At 43.4% G+C, this 16,502-nt stretch overlaps 1 long non-coding RNA gene across 2 annotated transcripts in view; it reads left to right on the top strand.

The window, feature by feature from the left end:
* Nucleotides 1-641: 641 nt before the first annotated feature.
* LOC131914966 (uncharacterized) overlaps nt 642-16,502 on the top strand; it is a 31,077-nt gene continuing 15,216 nt past the window's right edge. For both annotated transcript variants that reach the window (XR_009380232.1, XR_009380230.1), the window contains exon 1: nt 642-761. This is a non-coding gene — a long non-coding RNA (uncharacterized LOC131914966). The remainder of the gene's footprint in view (nt 762-16,502) is intronic.

Genomic DNA, 16,502 nt, shown 5'->3' with positions numbered 1-16,502 from the left:
TTTAAAAAAAAGTGATTGATCGAAAATATTATGCAGAAGAAGGTGCTTTCTGCGCATGGGAAAACAAGACTTATACTTAGCTATGGAGAGTGAGTCACCCAAACTGGGAGTCTTTATGATGTGGATGTAAAGTGCCTTGTGTGTTTGAACAGCTGGCAACACCATTTTTGGAGACAGGCGAATCTTTAGGAGATGGAGCCTAGCTGAAGAAAGTGAGTCACTGGAGACAAGCATTGAAGGTTATAGTCTAGCTTGACTTCCTGTCACAATTCTGCTTCCTGGTCCACAGGAATATGAGCAGGCAGCCTCAGGCTCATGCTGCTGCAGCCCCAATCCACTCCCGGCACCCTGTCTTTCCCAAGGTGATGTATCAAACTGTGAGTCAAAATATATCCTCTCTCCCTTAAGCTGCATTTTTGACAGATACTTGGTTGCAGCAAGAAAAGTAATTAATTCAAGAGACAGTGGGACAGGCAGAGTTGGAGATAGTGGATACTCAGCAGCATTAGCGTGACAACATGGTGAATTTGGGACCCAGCGGAGATAGGACATAGGATGTGAAGATCACTAGAGTAGCAGCCTGGTGTCTGGTTGTGACAAAATAATGAGACTGTGTCTCAACCACACAGGAGCTAAAAGGTCATGGGCCACATGAAAGGAGCTGCATGGGGGAGACACCTCCGTGATTTTCTCCATGTCCCAAAATTGTGTCACTTCAACCAGACCAAGTCTCTAGCCATTGAGTTATCAACCGTAAGTTGGTAAGTGCTGTGCCCAGTACTGAACCGTGAGGGGATGGCTGTGTGCTCAGGCCATGAAGAAGCATGAAGAGTAATAGCCCTGGCTTGGGGACATCCATTACTCTTGCAGCTGGAGAACTCTTACCCTCTCAATGCTCTACCTGTGGCCTGGGCTATCTCACTGCCAACAAAACTTCAGTCAGTTCTCAAGCCCAGCTGCTTACCATCCTATTTGAGTTCTTTTGCGTGGCCACAGGAGACTAGGAGGCCAGCCTAAAATGTCTGCCTGGAAGGAGCCCAGGACATCTCCAGGGAGAGCTGTTTCCATAATACAGAGCAAGTTGTCAGACCTTTCCCAAAGCAGAAAGGACAGACTCTCCTCCAGAGAGGGGCCTCCCCTGCCTATGCACACATTTTTGTGCCCCAGGGGGTGCTGGGCACTTGACTTGATCGGCTCACATGAGATGACTAAGGAGTGGGCTCTGGTTCCCCCTAATGGCCCACCTGCCTGGCCTTGCTATGATGATTTCATCTTGGAAGAGAGCCAAATTTCCCCTTTACCCACAGAACTCCTAAGGTCCCTTAATCTCTTCAAGTCCACACCTCTCTTCTCCCCCATTCTAGGGATGCTGCGGCTTTAGCACAGCCCCAGCCCCGTGGCTCCCCTGCTCCAGTTGAACAAATTCTGTCTTGATCCTGGTTTGTATTAGGTAGAGCTTGTCTGATTTCCCCAAGAGCCTTTGTGCAGTAAACACGGTTGGTCCAAATGATAAAGTGGCTGAAATCTGTCTCCATTAACTCCACAGCAGCCTGAGTTCTACATTCTCTTCTAGATCATTACTACTCTTCATTATGTAGCGTTTTCTCCCTCCCTCCTTCTCTCTCTCTCTCTCTCTCTCTCTCTCTCTCTCTCTCTCTCTCTCTCTCTCTCCTCCCTCCTCCCTCTTCCCTCCTTACTCAACTGCCATAGGTTCCTTTTACAATTCGGGGTGCTGTATCCTGGGACTTCCAATATCAGAAAACAGCATGTGATTGTGCAACCCAAATAAAACTGGGCCCTCTGTGGCCAGTTGCACCATTGTTGCTTTAAATTGAGACAACAAAACTTACTCCAGGACAAGTACTGCAGATCTGGAGGCATCTGCATGGCCTGCTGTGCAGTGTAAAGATGTCCCAAAATCTCTCTGTGAGTCTCCTCTTCCTCACAATAGCACGCATTTCCCTCTTGGCTTTTTCCTTTCCTTATAACTTTTCTTCCTCAGACATCTGATGCCCTTTACTTCTTAGAGCCTGGCCATCCAACTGCTCCTCCCCATTTCTGCCTTTGTATTTTTTCTCTCTGTCACCCCATGCCCTGTAATCCCTTTAACCCCCTCCCCCTCCCTTCTTCTCTCCTAAGTTCCTTCTTTCAGTCAATATATCAAAGCAGTTCAAAAAGCAGTTGATACAGAGGCAATACATCACAGACAAGAGAAGTCAGTAGTGTCGAGCTAGCTGGCTACCACGCTGCTCTTCTCACGTGTGGTGGTGTGCATAGGTATGCATGGCCCCCATAGACTCATGTGTTTGAATGCTTGGCCCATAGGGAGTGGCACTATTAGGAGGTGTGGCCTTGTTGGAAGAAGTGTGTCACTGTGGAGGTGGGCTTTGTGATTTCATATGTGCCCAAGCCACACCCAGTGTGGCAGTCTCTCCTGCTGTTGCCTGCAGATCAAGATGTAGAACTCTCATCTCCTTCCCCAGCATCATGTCTGCCCTGCATGTCCCAGCACAATGACAATGGACTAACCCCCTGAAACTGTAAGCCAGCCCCAATTAAATGTTTTCCTTTATAAGATTTGTCATGGTCATGGTGAAGAGTCACAGCAACAGAAACTCTAATGAAGACAGAAGTTGGTATCAGGGACTGGGGTATTGCTGTGATAGGCCTGACCATGCTTTTGTTTAGAGGAATGTGGACTTTGGGAGTTTGGATTAGAAAAGCAGTTGAACACTCTAAGTGGGACTTAATGGGCCATACTAGTAAGAGTATGGAAACCGAAAGCTGGTGAAGATGCAATTGAATAAGGAGGCCATGTTCCAGCCCCCGCAAGCAGCAGAACTTGGCAGCTTTGGACACATGGTTCTGGCTTAAGAGTCAAGGATAGAAGAAAGGGGTTATGGAATCTTCCTCCATGACTAAGGAAAACTGGTGAGGCTAGGCATGTGTCAGGGGTGTCTCTGAATGGAGGCTTAGAGAGACCATTGTATGAAGCTATGAAGGTGAAGCCTGGAGTGTCTTAGAGACCCCAAAATTTTGGAAGTGCCAGAGTTGTGAGATATCTGTGGAAGAAAGCTTACCAACAGGAAGTGGAACCAGCCCAAGAGAAAGAAGTGTGTTGCAGTCAACTAAGCTGAAAAAAGTTGGAGATCTGAAGAGCATTTTGACATCAGACATGGAGATGCAGAGTTTGGAGTTTGCCCAGATGGTTTTTTGGTCTTGCTTTGTTTCAGTATTTCCTCTCTATGTTCCCTTCCCTACATTTTGGAATGGTAATGTCTATCCTGTGCCATATGTTGGAAGTATGTGATCTATTTTTTGATGTTGATTTTATAGGGGATTATAGTTAAGAGACTGCATGAATCTCAGAAGAGACTTTGAATTTTGGACTTTTAAACATTGTTGAGACCGTGATAGACTATGGAGACTTTTGAAGTTGGACTAAATGCATTTTGCATTATGTTATGGCTACAAGCCTATGGGGACCAGGGAGTGGAATGTGATAGTTTGAATAGGTATGTATGGCCCCCATAGACTCATGTGTTTAAATACTTGGCCCATAGGGAGAGGCACTATTAAGAGGTGTGGCCTTGTTGGAAGAAGTGTGTGACTGTGAAAGCAGGCTTTTTGATTTCATATGTGCCCAAGCCATACCCAGTGTGACAGTCTCTCTCCTGCTGCCTGAGGATCAAGATGTAGAACTCTCAGGTCCTTCTCCAGCACATGTCTGCCTGCACACCACCATGTCCCACCATGATGATAATGGACTAAGCTTCTGAAACTGTAAGCCAGGCCCAATGAAATGTTTTCCTTTATAAGAGTTGTCATGGTCATCGTATCTCTTCACAGCAATAGAAACACTAACAAAGACATTGTGCACCCGTCAGGGAGAGGAACGCGAATATGTTTTTGCCTAAGTCAAAATCCTCAGCTTTTAGAGCTGTGCTGCTTGAACTAGTTGAGTGGGGCAAGAGTTAGCTTTTAAGAAAACATTCCCCTAAACAGCAAGCACACTGCTGAGGTCCCAAACCTGTTCAGATCATGGCTCATGACAATGGCTCCTGAGTTACTTCCAGCTGTCTGTTCACATGTGTCCTTTGCTCCAACCTGGCTCAATATTAGCATCTTTTCATGTGTGTCAACCATTTCATTTCAGAGAGGTCCTCATCCAGCCTCTCCTTTCTCTGCACTCTGACAAGCCAGTACCTTCTCTGAATTCTTATTAGGTTATAAACAAATTTCTTTACAAGCAACACAGTATGCTGAACTCTTAGGATATTTTTTATATGAATGAATGAAGATTTCTTTTTAAGATTATGGTATGTTTCTAAGCTTTGGTTATTTAAAAAAAAACAATTTTGGTGAAACTTTCCACTGCCAAAGAGTCAGTACACTGAATAATTTTATTTATTTACTTATTTTTTGCAATCTAAGGATTTATGTCTTCCCTGAGTTCTGGAATATTGTCTTAGTATTTCTTTCACACATTGCCCTCCCCCATCTGACTATTCTTTCCATTTGGAACACCAATTATACATATGTTAGATTAGAGCTTCTTGCGTCTCTCCAACTTCATTTCCGTCTTCCATACATTCATTTGTCTCATTGCATTCAGGGTGATTTCTGTATGTGTTCAAGATAAGCTGTGCTGTAAAACAAATCAGCCCAGAGAGAACAAGCAAAGTTTATGTTTTGCCTACATCATAGTTTGCTGCAGGTTTTGAAGCTCTGGGCAGAGGACTCCAGACCCTTTGCTCTCTCGTTGGTGTTGTTATGTGGGGACCACAACCTTCAGGGAGGAAGATGGAAACTCAGGGTGTATAGTGTCCGAGACTAAACATGACTTCTACTCATAGCCCAATCTGGTTTCCCTCAATCTCAGTGCAAAGACATCCAGGAAACAGAGTTTTCTGATGTGCTCTGGAGGGGAAGAGGAAGTGATGAGTGTGTAACCAGATTTTATAATATTTGCTTAATTTGCTTTTCCAATAAACGTATTTTCTTTTACCTAACCCAACCTACTAAGTCTTAATCAACTTTCTATCTTTTCAAATATATAAAGTTTAATAGCCTGCTCTCTAAGAATGATGTTTTCTCATTTGTCGCTGAGGATTCTAAACACATTTGTTTTAAGCCTGTTAACAAGTTACCTCATTATTTCTACTTCCTTAGATGTGATGTGTCCTGTTTGTCAGGTATGCCAACTAGCTCTTAAAAGTGTAGATAACATCATGGGCTTTGTAATTTTTATTTGAAAATTGATCATGCATGGGTTCTGTTGGATGCTTTAGACTGATCTTCTGAGATGCCAGCTCTGAGCCACATCTTTGTATCAGCAATTAGACATTTTGCTCCATTGTAGAACACTATGTGTGGTTGATATACATATACACAGCAAAGGCCTAGTTCCCATTTATTTTTTGTTTGTTTGTTTGTTTTTGTTTTTCAAGACAGGGTTTCTCTGTGTAGCTTTGAGCCTTTCCTGGAACTCACTCTGTAGCCTAGGCTGGCCTCGAACTCACAGAGATCCGCCTGCCTCTGCCTCCTGAGTGCTGGGATTAAAGGCGTGCGCCACCACCACCGCCCAGCCCTAGTTCCCATTTATATATCATAATCGTTGTTTCCCATTGTCCCAGAAAAATGATCATGGAATTTTGAGACAACCCCAGCTCACTTGTGGAGAGCTTGGGCTTAGCCCATTTTTACACTGGGCTCTGGCTTCTGCTTCTCATTTGTTCTCAGGGAGCTTGGCTACTTTTCTTACAGAATGACTGATGACTTGGCCTGTACGTCTAGCTGGCCCCATTTTTCTTTCTTGTGCTGCATCTCTTCAGTTTCTGCTGCCTCTTTAGAAGGCCTGACCTATCCTTTCACCTTGAGTTAAGTGTGCTACGTCTTTGTCGTCGTCGGGCACACACCCCATCACAGTTATTTGTGACTTCTTGGCTAGACTGTAAGAACGTTGAAGGTAGATTTTATTCCCTATTTATCTTGCTGCCCCAGTACCCAGCACAATGGCTGCAGACTGGAGATACTTAATACTGAAGAAATTAAATTTGAGATTTTTAGGGCCTCTCGAGAAATCCAATTTTAACTGTAGCCCAGAAATGAGTCTCCAGAGGTACAACATGATGTTTGTGGAAGATAATTTACAGACGTAACTAAGAGGCATGTATGTGGACTCTGTAAATGATGTTCTCATCTGCCTGTTTGTATGCTAACTTATGCAAGGCCTTTCATTTTCTCTCACTGGTCTCTTTTGAAGATATAATTGCTTCTTGGTTCCATATTTCTATTGCTCATTACACTGTTCCATACCATTTCATTCTGAAAATAAAACAAAATAGGATATTTAAAATTAATGATGTGAGGCACAGCGCTCTCTCTCTCTCTCTCTCTCTCTCTCTCTCTCTCTCTCTCTCTCTCTCTTTCTCTCTCCACCTCTAGGCAGAATTAGCAAATGGCTTGAATACAAGCCACTCTTTTTATTGGAAGCATCTGGGTTTCACTACGGTAAGAAAAGTCAGTGATTAGAAGGAGAGAGGCCTCAGACCATCTTTGCAAAGAGTCGGTTAAGGTGTTTGTGTACCCTTACTGCCTCCTCCCCGACCCTGACAAATTCATGATGGCTGCTTCTGTTTTAACGGAAGTTGAAACGTCAATCTGATTTCTCTGAAACCAGATCAGCAAGAAAGTGAAGTTTTTTAAGCATTGACAGAGTAGAACCGACAAACCTACAGAAATCTCAGAATTTTTCTTCAAAATAATTAAAAAAAAAAAAAAAACGGTCAGGAGAGCAAAACTGAGGGAGGTGGCTATGGGTAGATCTCCCTTCGAGAATGCTCAAAAAGCTGGGTGTGGTGGCACATGCCTTTAATCCCAGCACTCAGGAGGCAGAGGCAGGTGGATCTCTGAATTTGAGGCTAGTCTGGTCTAGAGAGTGAGTTCCAGGACAGCCAGGGCTTCATGGTGAGACACTGTCTCAAAACAAATATATAAATAAAACTAAATGCTCAAAATAATTCTTCAAGATAAAATGAAATGTTTCCTTCCATACTTCACCCTCTCTTTCCTTCTCCCTCCCTCTTATACTCTGTTCTTCCTTTTCTCTTCTTCCCCCTCTCTTCCTCCTCATCCTTCAGCAAGGTCTTAACATGTTTCTGAGGCTGGCCTGGATGGAACCCATTATATAAATTAGGCTGACCTCAAACTTGCTGTCACTTTCCTGCCTCAATTTCCTGAGTGCTGGGATTAGAAGTATAAACCACTGGGGTTCAGATGGCTCAGCAGTTAAGAGCACTGACTGTTCTTCCAGAGGACCTGGGTTCAATTCCTGGCACCTACATGGCAGCTCATAACTGTCTGTAACTCCAGTTCCAAGGACCCCAGAGACACACATGCAGGAAGAACACCAATGTACGGAAAATAAAAATAAATCACTTTAAAAAAGTATAAACCACCATAGACTAAGACTTTTCTTTTTCTTAACCTTAGTGGATCCAATGGACAACTGCATAAAACATCACTGAAAGCACATTTGATATGTATACTTATGTTTGTGTATAAACGAAATGATTGACATCAGTGACACAAGGCGGGGGGACAACTATTGTTTCTTAGTCGTAATCTGGTTGTACTACCCGTGAGGTAAGATGGTGCTGTTTGGAAGCAGAATTTGATTGACGGACCATGTACACTGCAAACTCTAAGGTCTAAGTATAACTAAGATCACTAAGTAGAACTGATGTGCGAGAAAAGAAAAATGGAATCATGTCAGATGATCAGCGAAGCTGAGAAAAGATGAAACACAGTGAACAAAGAACAAGAGAAACGAGGAAGAGATACTTACAAAACAAAACTTAATACAACAATACCAACCATCATTGTGAATGCCAACAGCCTAAATGCACCAATCAGAAGACAATTAAGAGACCGTAACGGAGGACCAAGAAGAGAAAACAAACTTTATGCTCCCTATAACAACTTTAATCATAAAGTCACATAGAGATGACAGAGAAGTGGGCGGGGAATGACAGATCATGTCAAAACAGATCACAGCAAAGAAGAACAGAATTCACTTCAGAAGGAGGAAAGTAACCCGTGGCAAAGAGGAGCATTACAAAGACAGACGAATAGTCAGTTCTTCAAGACGTAGCGTTCTTAATGCTTGTGCCTCTGAAAATGGAGCATCAAAATACATGCACACAGTGAAAGGAAGGGCTAGAGAGATGGCTAAGCTGTTTAGAGTGCTCACTGCTCTTGCAGAGGACCTGAGTTCAGTTCCCAGCACCCACATCAGAAGGCTCATGGAAATCTGCAACTCTGGCTCCAGGGGGAATGTGATGCCCTCTGCTGGCCTATGTGGACACCGGCACACTTGCTCGTATGTACATACACATACACACACATTTTAAAAATGAAAAGATTTTTAAAGGAAAAAAAAAAGGATGAATCCATGATTTCAGCACCCTTCTATCAAATATAGACACGGCAGGCAGAAAAATCAGTGAGAATTTAGTTGAACTCAAAACACTGTCAATCAGCTGAATATAATGGGCAGTTATAGGTTACCTGGTCCAACATGGTAGCGTGCACATTCTTCTCAGATTCCCATAAAGTGTTCACCCAGATAGACCATACTCTCGTCCAGAAAATGTGCCTTAGCAAATGTAGAAGAGTATGAATCCCACAATCTCAGTTTTTAGACCACAATGAACTTAATCTAACAAGAAAGAAAAAAACTGGAAAATCTACACTTAGAGATTAAAAAACACATTTATAAGTAACACAAAGTTCAATGAGTTCATCTCAAGAGAATTTAAGAAAATATTTCAAACTGAGTAAAAATGAAGATAAACCTACCAAATTGTACAGAATGCATCCAGGACAGTACTAAGAGGGAAGCCTGTGTGGGGGGAGGGGTGGAGGAGGGTAACCTAAGATCCAATACTAAACTTTTACCTCTGGAAACTAGGAGAAGAGAAAATTAAATTCAAAGTAACTAGAACAAAAATAATAAGAATTAGAGCGCCGTGCAACAATGAAATTGAAAACAAAATCTAAAGAGATCACTAAAGCCAAAACGTGATTCTTTGAGAAGATTAACTGTCCTACTTCTAGCCAGGCTAAGAGAGCAATGTGATGAATTAGAGATACCAGAGATGGAAGGAGGAATGTCATTACAGAATACACGGGCTTTCAAAGGGTAAACAAGGAACACTACAAAGCACTCTGCCTCCAAACCCGACGACCAAGAGGAAGCCAACTCATTCCTTGAAAACCTCACTCTGTCAAAATACACACAAGAAGAAGCAGATGCTCTGAAATGGGCTCATATCTACAAAAGAAATGTAATCAATAGTTAATAACTACTAATTCATGACATTACAAAAGGGTCCCCTGGTGAATTCTACCTGATAATGTCTTATAAACTCTTTCAGGAGCCAGAGGCAGAGAGAACACTTCCTTACTCACTCTGTGAAGGCATTATCATTTTAGGTCACTACAAAGACATTATACAAATAGAAATTATTAACTGTGGTGATATATTGTGTACCCTAATAAAATTTGCCTGAAGATCAGAGGACAGAACAAGCCACTGCCACCTCTTACCTCTAGGACTCCTCAGCCTGAAAAGGCTTCAGTTCCTGTCTCCTCACGCCTTATGTACCTTTCTTAGCCCAGCCATCACTTTCTTTTAGTGCTGGGATTAAAGGCCTGTGTGCTTCCCAAGCAAAGGCATGAGATCTCAGTTGCTGGGATTAAAGGTGTGTGATTCTCAAGTACTGGGATTAAAGATGTGTGCCACCACTGCCTGGCTCTGTTTCTCTCCTAGACTGAATCAATCTCATGTAGTCTACAGTGGCTTTGAACTCAGAGTTCCAGATGGATCTCTGCCTCCCGAGTGCTAGGATTAAAGGTGTGTGTCACCACTGCCTGGCATCTATGTTTAATCTAGTGGCTTGTTTTGTTCTCTGATCTTCAGGCAAATTTTATTAGGGTACACAATATATCACCACAATTAACCATGATCACCCACGGAAAACAGATGAAAAAAAATCCCCAGCAACATTTTGAAAAACTTAACCTAACAATATACAAAAAGAACTATGTACCATGGCCAAGTGAGATTTATCCCAGGTAAGCAAAGCTGGTTCAGCATTTGAAAGCTAGTTCATCATATCAACAGGGTAAAGGGGGGAAAATGTCACATCACCACATTAATAGGCATATAAAATATTTTATAATAAGATTTTTTTTTCAGTAAATTAGGACTAGAGGGGAAGGTCCTCAACTTGTGTCTGTCTGTAAAAAGCCTTATAGGTAATGTTTTACTTCATGGTGAGAAACTAGCAACCTTCACACTGCAGTGTGAACACCACTTGGGCACCCAAATGCAAAGCAAGGAGTCAAGATACAGTTCTTCCCATCTTCCTAGAAGTAACTTAAAGTAGATCTCAGAGCAACGTGCAGAGCCACGATGTGCCTGGAAGTAAAACAAGAGGAAGTCTGGGCGCCCTTGAGTCTAGCGATGACTTGTTGGAAATGACATAAAAAACACTTTTGTAGAGTGAGAATGAGCTAGACTTCATTAAAATTAAAGACTGTGCTTTGTGCAAAACCCTATCAAGAGAGCAATAAAAGAAATCATAGGCTAGGAGAAAACATTTGCCAAAGATTATCTGATAAAAGACTGGTATCCAAAATATATGGGGAACTCTTAGAACTCAACAAGAAGAAACAACCCAATTAAAAATGAGCCAAAGGACTTAAGGAGTAGCTCCTTGAAGAACACATATAATGGCAAAAAATTAGAAAAGATGCTCCACGTGGTGTCCACTGGGGAAATGCAAATTAAAACAGCAATGAAAAGACCCCAAATCTAGAGCCTAGAACCCTGATAGCATCACAGGTGGATGGGTGAGAGCTCTTGGTCAAGGGTGGCTGGAATTGTCGTTTACAAGACCATCAGCAAACTCCAACTACTCTAAGCAGGCAACCCAGCAATTGAACTCTGGCATCTACCAAATGAGGAACACTAGGGTCCACATAAATTCCTGCTCATGAAAGTTTATGGCAATGTTTTCATCATTTCCCAAACTTGGAAGTAATCAAGATATCCTTCAGCAGATGAATAGATAAAGACATTGTAGTATGTCCAGACAATGGGGGAAACAAAATACATACTACTGGTTTCAGGATGCAGATCACAGGTAAAGCACTTGCCTAGTAGGCTTGAGGCCCGGGGTTTAATACACTACACTACACACACACACACACACACACACACACACACACACACCACATACACACAATTACTAAACTGAAGAGACCAATCAGAAAACGCTATATCCTGCCGGGCAGTGGTGGCGCATGCCTTTAATCCCAGCATTTGAGAGGCAGAGCCAGGCGGATCTCTGTGAGTTTGAGGCCAGCCTGGTCTACAGAGCTAGATCCAGGAAAGGTGCAAAGCTACACAGAGAAACCCTGTCTCGAAAAAGAAAAAAAAAACCATATCCTATATAATTCCAAATATTTATCTTTCTAGAGAAGGTAAAACTATAAATAAAATCAAAAGATAAGTGGTTGCTAAGGACTGGCAGAATGGATGACTAGGCAGAACATGGAGTGTGTTTGGGGCAGTGAAAACACTCTGGAGATACTGTAATGACGGATGGATGCCATTAGGTATTGTCTAAACCCACGATACACTCCACATCAAGAGTAAGCCCTACTGAAGCCAAGGCCTTTGGTGCTGGTGTGTGAGTGTATTTCTCTCAGTTGTGTCAACAGTACCTTTCTGGGGAAGGATGCCAAGAGAGGGAGCTTGTGCCTGTATTTGAGCAAGGGCATATGGGAAATCTGTGTATGGGTCGCTCAAATTTTATGTAAACTTAAAATTTCTCTAAAAAAAATAAGCCTGGTGATCTGGGTTGGATCCCTAGAGCGTGTGTAAAGAGCCAGATGTGCTGGCAACATCTGCAACCTCAGAACTCTTGAGTTGAGAAAGGAGGCTGAGGCAAGAGAATAAACCAGAAGCTCACAGACCAGCTAGCTGGGAGGACACAGCACAGCAGCAGAGACAAGAGACACCCTGCCTCGGCAAGGTAAAGGATGAGACCCAACTCTTGAAAGTTATCCTCTGACCTACACACACACACACACACACACACACACACACATACACACACACACTCACATACTCACACTTACACACACTCTCTCTTTCTCTCTCTCTCTCACACACACACACACACACACACACACACACACACACACACACACACGCCAAAACAAAACAATAATACCATTCAGATTCACTGAATTACTACATATCAGTAATTTCCCTTTACTTTTTTTCATTTGAGTCTGTGGGAGAAGAAATGGTGTGTATGATTGTTTGATTTGCTTGATCATGTGACTGACAGAAAAAAATGTGATTTCTAGCCTGGTCATCACCTTGTCCTTAGAAAAACCTAGACAGAGGGAAAATGGGGACAGAGCTCCCTAAAGTAATGTGCTTCTGTGGTACAGTTGATTAGAAATTATGGCCTTGGCTTGAACACTAAAGGAAATTTATTTGTTCACATGTCTAAGAGGTTGGAGGAACAGGGCTTCGGCCAAGCTGGATCCAGCAACTCAGAGCCAACAAGGAAGATTTGGTTGCTTTTTTTTTTCACCCTCCGCCTTGGATAATGTCTTTCCCCAAGTGGCCACAAGATGGCTGCCAGTAGCTTTGGCACTCAGGCACTCCTGAAGTGAAGATAAAAGGTCCTAGGTCATTTGTAAGAAAGAATAAAAGTGTTCTCTTCAGAACTCTGAGAAAATGTGTTTGTTATCCACATTCTTGGGTCTTGTGTCTGCCTTTCACTAGGCCCAGGGTTGGTGGCCTGTACCGGTTGCTCATTTCTAGACTTGAGTGTGGAGTCTGCCTCCATCAAGAGCTTGGTTGTGTGAGGGAGGGAAGGATTACACCCAGTGTAATCAGGGTGCCAAATAGAGGAGCTAGATGCCATGTGTCCCGACCAGCATGCTTCCTCTGCAGAGGAATCATTTCCTCTTTCCTTTCTCTGTTGTTGGAGGAAGAGACTGGGGGAGAGGAGATGTGTAGAGACAGAATATACTTCTTATAGGGAAGCCCAATCCTGTCTAGTTCTGGAAATGGTCTTATATGGCTGCCTGCCTCACAGAGCTGATACTAATCCCACCGATCTAGAATAAGACCACTACCACCGTTTAAAGCCAAATTTGAAGCAAGCTTTAATTAAATACTGGCCAGGTGGATGGGCTCTGGCCAGGTCCATACCCAGGTTCCCAGGAAATGGCCCAGAACCACAGTTTGTAGTGGTTTAAGAAGAAAAACCCATAATTCATTGCATTTCCCATAATGTCCAATTGGGGGCAAGCATACATCCTAATGTGCCTCCAGCCTACATCCAATTAGGTCCAAGCATACATCTTGACATATTTTCTGCCTGTGAACCACCCACCCACATGTGATCAAGCACATCCGGTGCAGATGGGTCAAACAATCTTGTTTAGGGGAGTGAAAACATGTGACTTGTTACCTCCCATAAACAACAGCCTCCAGCATTTTAGGGACTATCTGTCCTTGGGCAAGGGGCTTGCAGATCAGAGGCATTTTGTTTCATGGACCTTTTAGGCATAGTAATTAAAATGGAAAATGTAACTTTGGCTCTCACACTGACTGATGCTCCTCATGTGAAGGAGTGAGGAGTAAAAGTACCTATCTTTTTCTTCCTGTGTCAAATTAAACCATCTGATTAAGGCTGCTTGCTTACGATGTGCTTAGTTCTAGCCAGAGAGAGCTCATGTCTTGGGCTGGCAAGACGACTTCATAGGTAAAGACACACCTGCTGCCAAGCCTGATATCCTGAGTTCAATCCCTGGGACCTACATGATGAAAGGAGAAAACCAATTCCCTCAAACTGTCCTGTCTCCTACACACACACACACACACACACACACACACACACACACACACACACCCTAGGGTGGGTAGAGAAAGAGATGGATGGGGGTGGGGGAAGAATAATTTTAAATATTAATTAAATTTTATAAAAGAAACAATTCACATCTAGACTGCCTTTTGCTGTACTGATTCTTCTCTATCACCCCCTTATGCCTTAGCCTCAGAATGACCTTTGTAGACACTGCTGGACTGTCACTCTCTGGTGGCACCAAGGATATGATAATCATTACTCGAATTCAAAGTTCTATTCTTAAGCTTTTATTTATTTATTTTATTTATGTGTAAGTGCATGTGCATGTACATGTGCATGTGGATGTGCATGTGTAACCGTGTGTGTGTGTGTGTGTGTGTGTGTGTGTGTGTGTGTCTGTGTGTGTGTAGGTACCTGTGGAGTCCAAGAGAGGGGGTCAGATTTCCTGGAGCTGGAGTCACAGGCATTGGTGAGGCACCTGATATGGGTGAGTCATCTCAGTACTGGGCCATCTCTCCAGCCCCAAAGGCCTATTCTCACCTCCTCTCTTCCATGTCCCTATTATTACTTTCACTTTTTAAAGTTTTGAGATACTGTCTGTATGTAGCCCAAGTTGACCACAAACTCATGGTGATCTGCCTGCCTCAGGCTTCTAAACAGACAACCACCATTTTTTTCAAGACAAAATACTATTTCAATAGCCTCTCTTAAAAAGTATATCTGAGCCAGGCATAATGGTGCAAATCCCAGCGCTCGGGAGGCAGAGGCGAGTGAATCTCTGTGAGTTCATGGTCAGCCTGGTTACACAGCAAGTTCCAGGACAACTAGGACTGCATGGAGAGACACAGTCTCAAAAATTAAAAAAAAAAAGTAATGTCTGAGCCAGGTAGTGGTGGCTCACGCCTGTAATTCCAGCACTTGGGAGGCAGAGGCAGGTGGGTCTCAGTGAGTTCAAGGCCAGTCTGGTCTACAAAGTGAGTTCAAGGATAGCCAGGACTGTTATGCAGAGAAATCCTGTCTCAAAAAAAAAACAACAAAAAAGTATGCCTGAAATTTTACCACAATGCAGGTGTGTGTGTGTGTGTGTGTGTGTGTGTGTGTGTGTGTGTGTGTGTATGTGTGTGTGTGGTATGTGTTGTGTATATGTGTGGGTGATGTTGCATATCCATTGGGTTTTTTGAGACAGAGTTTCTCTGTGTAGCCTTGACTGTTGGAACTTGCTCTATAGACGATGCTCGCCTCAACTCTGAGATCCACCTGCCTCTACCTCCCAAATGCTGCGATTCAAAGTGTGTACCACCACACCTGGTTCGTACTGATATGTTTTTAAGCATTGGAAACAATATACTAAGGACTTATTTGCTCTTTCATTTCATATTATTTACCAACACAATCCTAAGAGGTCAAAGAACAAGGAGGCCTGCAGACTGAGTGTATCCCTTGTATTTTATAAATGGGAGAGAAAAACCCCTAAGATTTGTCACACATGATGGAAGGCTGAAGTGGCCAAGATAAACGATTCTAAACCACAGCCAGTCCTCTGCCTCTAAAGTAGGATCCACAGGGAAGTTTCCCCAAATTCAGAGAAAGTACTGGGAGTATGTGTTTCAAATCAGTTTCCAATGTGGAGGGGCCCCAAAACAGCTTGACCACACAGCAGCCATGGCAGGCTTAGGGGCCTAGACAGAGTTTCTGTGAAAGGCTTATTGGCAGGCAACACCCAGATCCAAAGAAAAATCTTAAACTGCTAAGGGATCCACCCAGGGCTCCACCCAGGGATGAGGAAGTATCTGACATCCCAAACATTCCAACCATTAGATAAGGTGGCCAGATGTCCTTGAGTCTAGTACACACCTATTTTTTGTTTTACAGATACCCCTAGACAATTGTCAGCCAATCCTGAACTCTGGAAATCCCCTTGGCCCAACCTCTGCTATGATAAGAACCCCACCCCACCTGAGCTCAGGCCTCTCTGCTCTCACAGCTGTGTCAGACAGACAGAGTCTAGCACACCTCGAAACAGACTTCTACAATGAGACTTAGGCATTTGCCATTTTAGCTGATACCTGAGTGATCCGTAAACACAGTTGAGAGCCACTGTTTTGGAGTGACTGTGTCATAGAATATCTGCAGGCAAATTGTAGCATGTCGCACAATCAGCTGGGACTTCTGAGCCTGACTGGACCGCCGCTGACTTGGCCAAGACAGAGGTAGGAAGAGCAGCCAGCTCTTCATCTGAGCAGATGGTACCTTCAGGCCTGTCCCACCCACAGCCAAGCCAGTAGGGGTGGATGTGCTTGGTCAGTTGACCTCTAAGCATCTGCTATGATTTCTTGGGGGTGGACGGGGGTGGGGAGGGAAGGGTTGAGCTGTGGGTGACAGAGGGAAGCATGAAATAGCTTAGGAGAGGTTCAAGAGAGCGGTTGACACTATGGAAAAAACACACTGACCTAGTTATATTAACAATCCCTTTATTCGGCCCAATGCATGTGTTCTACATGTAGTCAGGTGTAAAATTGCATGCCCACCGCAATTACT

Source organism: Peromyscus eremicus, chromosome 7 (assembly GCF_949786415.1).
Source record: "Peromyscus eremicus chromosome 7, PerEre_H2_v1, whole genome shotgun sequence".
Taxonomy (NCBI): Eukaryota; Metazoa; Chordata; class Mammalia; order Rodentia; family Cricetidae; genus Peromyscus; species Peromyscus eremicus.
The sequence above is the reverse complement of the archived record's forward strand: the minus strand, read 5'-3'. Positions and strand labels throughout refer to the sequence as shown.